The following is a 7669-nucleotide window of genomic DNA, read 5'->3' as shown; positions in this document are numbered from 1 at the left end:
GTTTTTCTGGAACTCTCTTGCTTTTTTGATGATCCAACAGATGTTGGCAATTTGATCTCTGGTTCCTCTGCCTTTTCTAAATCCAGCTTGAACATCTGGAAGTCCATGGTTCACATACTGTTGAGTGTGGCTTGGAGAATTTGAGCATTATTTTGCTAGTGTGTGAGATTACTGCAATTGTCCAGTAGTCTCAGCAATTTTTGGCATTGCCTTTCTTTGGGATTGGAATGAAAACTGACCTTTTCCAGTGCTGTGGCCACTGCTATGTTTTCCAAATTTGCTGGCATACTGAGTGCAGCACTTTCACAGCATCATTTTTTAGGATTTGAAATAGGTCAACTGGAATTCCATCACCTCCACTAGCTTTGTTGTGATGCTTCCTAAGGCCCACTTAACTTCACATTCCAGGATGTGTGGCTCTAGGTGAGTGATCATGTCATCGTGATTATCTGGGTCATGAAGATCTTTTTTGTATAGTTCTTCTGTGTTTTCTTGCCACCTCTTCTTAATATCTTCTGCTTCTGTTAGGTCCATACCATTTCTGTCCTTTATTGAGCCCATCTTTGCATGAAATCTTCCCCTGATATCTTTAATTTTCTTGAAGAGATCTCTAGTCTTTCCCACTGTATTGTTTTCCTCTATTTCTCTGCATTGATCGCTGAGGAAGGCTTTCTTATCTCTCCTTGCTGTTCTTTGGATTTCTGCATTCAAATAAGTACATCTTACCTTTTCTCCTTTGCCTTTCACTTCTCTTCTTTTCACAGCTATTTGTAAGGCCTCCTCAGACAACCATTTTGCCTTTTTGCATTTCTTTTTCTTGGGGATGGTCTTGATCCTTGCCTCCTGTACAATGCCAGGAACATCTCTCCATAGTTCATCAGGCACTCTGTCTATCAGATCTAACCCCTTGAATCTGTCACTTCCACTGTATGATCATAAGGGATTTCATTTAGGTCATACCTGAATGGTCTAGGGGCTTTCCCTACTTTCTTCAATTTAAGTATGAATTTGCCAATAAGGAGTTCATGGTCTGAGCCACAGTCAGCTCCCAGTCTTGTTTTTGCTGACTGTATAGAGCTTCTCCACCTTTGGCTGCAAAGAATATAATCAATCTGATTTCGGTATTGACCATCTGGTGATGTCCACGTGTAGAGTCTTCTCTTGTGTCATTAGACGAGGGTGTTTGCTATGACCAGTGTGTTCTCTTGGCAAAACTCTATCAGCCTTTGCCCTGCTTCATTCTGTACTCCAAGTTCCAAATTTGCCTGTAATTCCAGGTATTTCTTGACTTCCTACTTTTGCATTCCATTCCCCTATAATGAAAAAGACATCTTTTGTGGGTGTTAGTTCTAGAATGTCTTACAGGTCTTCATAGAACCATTCAACTTCAGCTTCTTCAGTATTACTGGTCAGGGCATAGACTTGGATTACTGTCATATTGAATGATTTGCCTTGGAAACAAACAGATCATTGTGTCATTTTTGAGATTCATCCAAGTACTGCATTTCGGACTCTGTTGACTATGATGGCTATTCCATTTCTTCTAAGGGATTCTTGCCCACAATAGTAGATATAATGGTCATCTGAGTTCAATTTACCCTTTCCAGTCCATTTTAATTCGCTGATTCCTAAAATATCAATGTTCACTCTTGCCATCTCCTGTTTGACCACTTCCAATTTGCCTTGATTCATGGACCTAACATTCCAGGTTCCTATGCAATATTGCTCTTTACAGCATTGAACTTAGCTTCTATCGCCAGTCACATCCACAACTGGGTATTGTTTTGCTTTGGCTCCGTATCTTCATTCCTTCTGGAGTTATTTCTCCACTGATCTCCAGTAGCATATTGGACACCTACCGACCTGGGGAGTTCTTCTCTGAGTGTCCTATCTTTTTGCCTTTTCATGCTGTTCATGGTGTTCTCAAGGCAAGAATACTGAAGTGACTTGCCATTCCCATCTCCAATGGACCACGTTTTGTCAGAACTCTCCACCGTGACCACTTTGTCTTGGGCGGCCCTACATGGCATGGCTCATAGTTTCATTGAGTTAGATGAGGCTGTGGCCCATGTTACCAGCGAGGTTAGTTTTCTGTGATCGTGGTTTTCATTCTGTCTGCTCTCTGATGGAGACGGATAAGAGGCTTATGGAAGCTTCTTGATGGGAAAGACTTACTGAAGGGGAAACTGGGTCTTGTTCTGATGGGTGGGGAGCGCTCAGTAAATCTTTAATCCAATTTTCTGTTGATGGGTGGGACTTTGTTCCCAGCCCATTATTTGACCTGAGGCCAAACTATGGTGGAGATAATGAAGATAATGGTGACCTCCGTCAGAAAGTCCCATGCACACACTGCTGCACTCAGTGCCCCCCACCCTGCAGCAGGCCACCGCTGACCCATGCCTCTGCTGCAGACTCCTGTACATGCACGGGCAAGTCTGAGTAAGTCTCTTGCTGGGATCGCTGCTCTTTTCTCCTGGGTCCTGGTGCACACAAGGTTCTGTTTGTGCCCTCCAAGAGTCTGTTTCCCAGTCCTGTGTAAGTTCTGGCAGCTCTATTGTGGGGTTAAAGGAGACCTCCCCCAAGAGGGCTTATGCCATATCCAGGTCTGCTGTACCCAGAGTCCCTGTCCCCACAGCAGTCCACTGCTGACTCATACTTTCACAGGAGATTCTCAAACACAGTTCTGGCTCAGTCTCTGTGGGGTCTCTGCGTCCTGGTGTGCACAAGGTTTGTTTGAGTCCTCTTAATTTCTTTCTTTCAATGTCTCTGGAAGGTTTGGGGTTTGATTCTAAACACAGTTTCGCCCCTCCTACTGTCTTGTTGGTGCTTCTCCTTTGCCCCTGGACATGGAGTATCTCCTCAAAGTTGTTCCATCAACAGATGAATGGTTAAAGAAGTTGTGGTACATACATACATTGGAACTCTTTTATCTAACTAACATAGGATATTTTAATAATAGTCTGATATCTTAGAATTTAAGTTATATGCTAACAGAAATGTGTGATTCAGCTAGAAGAGAAATGCACAAAATCTATTAAAATACATAAGAGGAATTTTCATCTTCTTTGTAAAAATGGTTTGTATAATAGGGGATATTTGCATCATGCTTGATTGGTGTTTGATTCTGCTGTCTTCTAGAGTTTAAGTATAGTTTTAAAGAAGTGTGCACAAAATACCAGATTTCCCTGGTGGCTCAGATGGTAAAGAATCTGCTGCAATGTGGGAGACTTGGGTTTGATCCCTGGGTCGGAACAATCCCCTGGGGAAGAGACAAGAGGTTACCTGTGGTGTTTTTACTGTTTCAGCTTAGTCGAGCTGGATCTGTTTTTTCCGATAATACCCTTTCCTGTGTAGTCCCAGGTTAGGAATGGTCACAAAAGCAATTTGCTCAAAATTTATATGACAGAAAAAAATTTAAGCTGCCACTTCTGTGTTCTAAAGTTTGATGTAGGGTGTCAGAAAGTACGGAAGCTCACACTCATTGTTGCTGATCTTCTAGTTAACCTTGTTGGTGCGGGATACTTCTGGAGCTTACCGCTTCTCCAGCTGTCCCCAGATCTCTTCTCACTGTCTTGGGCCAGTTATGTCTGAAACTCCACCATAAAGAACACCAACTTTTCCAGTAGGTGCCTTACATCATTGAGGTTCCAGGTATCCTCATGGAATCCAATTTATTATCATGGATTCCATTTATCTTTCCAAGACGTAGTTTGTCTTATTCTCCTCTCCCCCATGCCCTCACACCATTCTCATACAATTCTCTTCAACTGCCGGCCCAGCTAACCTACACTGAGTTTAGTCCCAACACCAGGTACAAAGGCCATCTAGGCTGGCATAAACTTCCTGGCTAGCTTCTGCATTTGTGTAAGGCCTATATAATCCATATAATAAATCTCTTATTCTGTATAATTCATAGTGGCTTTTCTTCTCCGAATGAACCTGGCTATACAGAAACCATAGTAACTATGCTGACTTCCCTGGTGGCTCAGACGGTAAAGCGTCTGCCTACAATGCGGGAGACCCGGGTTCGATCCCTGGGTGGGGAAGATCCTCTGGAGAAGGAAATGACAACCCACTCCAGTACTCTTGCCTGGAAAATCCTATGGGAGAAGCCTGGTAGGCTACAGTCCATGGGGTCGCAAAGAGTCGGACACGACTGAGCGACTTTGCTTCATGCTGGCAAAAGGTAACCAACATTTTTATTTAGCATTTACTTTGCATCATATGTTATGCTAAGCACTTTGCATGATTTGTCCCATTTTAATCTTTTCAACAGTATCAGAAAACAGGCGCTAATTTCTCCCATTTTACTGATGAAGTAGATGAGGGTTAGACAGTTGATGGAATAGACATGCAGAGCACCTGATCAAGCACAAAGACTGGCCTTGGAAGCAATCTGTATCTTTGACTCTAGAGTTGCATCTCCGTATCTATGCCCCACTCATCTGCACATTTATCCAGTCACTTTCTCCTTTTAGCAGACTCTAATTACTTTTGAAATTTCCAGAGCTAGACATAGCCTATGACTTTTTGACTTTAAAGACTTGTTTTGTAGAATACTTTACCTAGCCTTCCAGACATTATCAAGGTTCTTTAGGTCATGATCCATGTGCTATCACATGGTCATCCATCTGCTATCCCAGAAACATAGTTGCTTCCTAAGAGGAAGTAATACCATCCTAAGAGGATGCATAAACAAAAAAATTCATGAACCAGACCTCATTTTCTTTATTTTGTAGAATTTTTTTTTTTAGTTAATAATTCTGGCCTGGAGAATTCCATGGACTGTATAGTCAACGGGGTGGCAGAGAGCTGGACATGACTGAGTGACTTTCACTTTCACTGCATGGAAAAATTATACATAATGCCCTTTCTAAAGAGAATGTTTTTCTCTAATTGAATTATAATATTCCAGATATGTTGGTATATTAACACTTTTCCTTGCCTTGATATTTCTAGAGAAATAGATTTATCAGAATCCTCTTGTTCTAGAAATTGTTATGTTTCTATTTTTCCCAATTATTTAACCCACTTATATTATCTAAAAGATAAAAGTGGAAACTTTTGGTATTTTTAGAAGAACAAAAAACTATATAAATTGCTTACATATTCTGTCAATTTATTTCTTGAAGAAACTGAAAAAAAAATGAACTTAGCATTCAGAAATTAGATCCAGCAAGTCCAAGAAATCACAAAATTCTCACTCTGATTCCTTTTTCTAATAAATATTGTGTGTGTGTGCTCAGTCCTGTCTGACTCTTTGTGACCCCATGAATGGACTATAGCCTGACAGGCTCTTCTGTCCATGAAAATTTCCAGGCAAGAATACTGGAGTGAGTTGCCACTTCCCACTCCAAGGGCTCTTCACAAACCAGGGATCAAACCAGGGTCTCTTGCATCTCCTGCATTGGCAGGCAGATTCCTTTCCACTAGCACTACCTGGGAAGCCCCCTTATAAATGTGTCTTTAATTGAACTCTTGACCTGTTAAGCCCCAAAAATATAGAAATTTTATTTCATTCAAAAACTATTTTTCATCATTTTAGCAAAGCCTTTGAGAATATTATGAAGATGCAAGTTGTCCTAAAGTAGTTGACAGGTGATGGGCATCTAGGTTGCTTCCATGCCTTGGCTATTACAAACAGTGCTGCGATGAACATTGGGGTGCATGTGTCTCTTTCAGATCTGGTTTCCTCGGTGTGTATGCCCAGAAGTGGGATTGCTGTGTCATATGGCAGTTCTAATTCCAGTTTTTTAAGAAATCTCCACACTGTTCTCCATAGTGGCTGTACTAGTTCGCATTCCCATCAAACAGATGCCCATCAGCAGATGAATGAATAAGGAAGCTGTGGTACATATACACCATGGAATATTACTCAGCCATTAAAAAGAATTCATTTGAATCAGTTCTAATGAGATGGATGAAACCAGAGTCCATTATACAGAGTGAAGTAAGCCAGAAAGATAAAGACCAATACAGTATACTAACGCACATATATGGAATTTAAAAAGATGGTAACGATAACCCTATATGCAAAACAGAAAAAGAGACACAGATGTACAGAACAGAATTTTGGACTCTGTGGGAGAAGGCAAGGGTGGGATGTTTCGAGAGAACAGCATCGAAACATGTATATTATCTAGGGTGAAACAGATCACCAGCCCAGGCTGGATGCATGAGACAAGTGCTTGGGCCTGGTGCACTGGGAAGACCCAGAGGGATCGGGTGGAGAGGGAGGTGGGAGGGGGGATCAGGAAGGGGAATACATGTAAATCCATGAATGATTCATGTCAATGTATGGCAAAAAACACTACAATATTGTAAAGTAATTAGCCTCCAACTAATAAAAATAAATGAAAACAAAACAAAAAAAATGTTTTATGGAACTCACCAGTGGGTGGGGGGGGAATAAAAAAATTAAAAAAAAATAAAGTAGTTGACATAATACTGCAACAAAAACTTCAAAAGCATTTTGTCCAAGTCAACTTTAACAAGTATCTACATTAACTAAAACCAAAACCTTCCTGCCTTTGCAATTGTCCTCAAAACCTAGTATCACACACACATACACACACACACACACACACACTCCCAAAAGGATGAGTAAATCAGTCTTTATGCTTATTTTTAAGCTTCAAAGAAAATGTTATTTTAAAAATACACCAAGGCATGAGTCCAAAAAAGACATGTTGATTGTTCATTGCATATTCTGTGTGTTCCCTCAATGAGACTATATGTAAGGCTTCTCATTTCATCAGAACTGCAATACTAATTAAAAAAAAAGATATATGCCCTTAAATCAACTACAAATGTTACTTAGTGTTTCTGCTTTACTAAGTTGGAAGCTTCAAAAAGAAAGTACTGTCTCTGAACCAATCTAATCTGCAAATTATAGTATGAATCATGTTCCTAAAGAAGTTTTATCATGTACTCTCCTTTCCAGATGTCATAAAATGATATTCTTTAAATATCAGTTCAATTCCATTAAAATACCTCATAAAAGCCATCAGGCCCTCTAGAATTGAATCCCACACAAGTTACTTTCTTCCATATTCTAGCCCCACATTTTGTACTCCAACCCCAGTTAGATCTTCTTATCATTCAGGCTGTTCCCACCACTGAAAGTTCTTTTCTAATCCCTCCCTTATGTAACTATGTCTGGAGTCATTTAAAAATACATCACTCTTGGATCTTCTTCCCTGTGGAGCACCAAAAACTAGTATTTCTGAGCAACTGAAATGAGGCTATGGAATTTGAAATTAATTTTATAATCACTGAGAAAAAGACTTTAGGTAATTAAGCAAGGGAATAACATAATAAGCTTAAAAATTTCCTTTAAGTCACACTTTAATAATGTGACTTAAGTATAAGGAGGTGTTTTAGAGAAAATTATTTAAAATCTGAGCTAAAGTAAATAGGTGGCTCAAGGGTAAAGAATTTGCTTGTGATGCAGGAGATGTAAGAGAGGCAGGTTTGATCCTTGGGTTGGGAAGATCCCCATGGACAGAGGAACCATAGAGTCTCAAAGAGTCAGACATGATTGAAATGACTGAGCACAGCATACAAAGTAAATAAATAAGAATTTGTTCCAGACAATGATTTAGACCATAAGAAAAGATCATTTAAGCAATCTTATTGGGAATGTAAAGCAAAGTTTGTATTTAACTAT

General features: G+C 40.0%; 1 non-coding gene across 1 annotated transcript; it reads left to right on the top strand.

The window, feature by feature from the left end:
• The first annotated feature begins 3974 nt into the window (after nt 1–3974).
• Nucleotides 3975–4046, top strand: TRNAC-ACA (transfer RNA cysteine (anticodon ACA)). Its single transcript has one exon. It is a non-coding gene; the product is annotated as a tRNA-Cys (tRNA).
• Nucleotides 4047–7669: the final 3623 nt, after the last annotated feature.

Source organism: Odocoileus virginianus, chromosome 5 (genome assembly GCF_023699985.2).
Source record: "Odocoileus virginianus isolate 20LAN1187 ecotype Illinois chromosome 5, Ovbor_1.2, whole genome shotgun sequence".
Classification (NCBI taxonomy): Eukaryota; Metazoa; Chordata; class Mammalia; order Artiodactyla; family Cervidae; genus Odocoileus; species Odocoileus virginianus.
The sequence above is the reverse complement of the archived record's forward strand: the minus strand, read 5'-3'. Positions and strand labels throughout refer to the sequence as shown.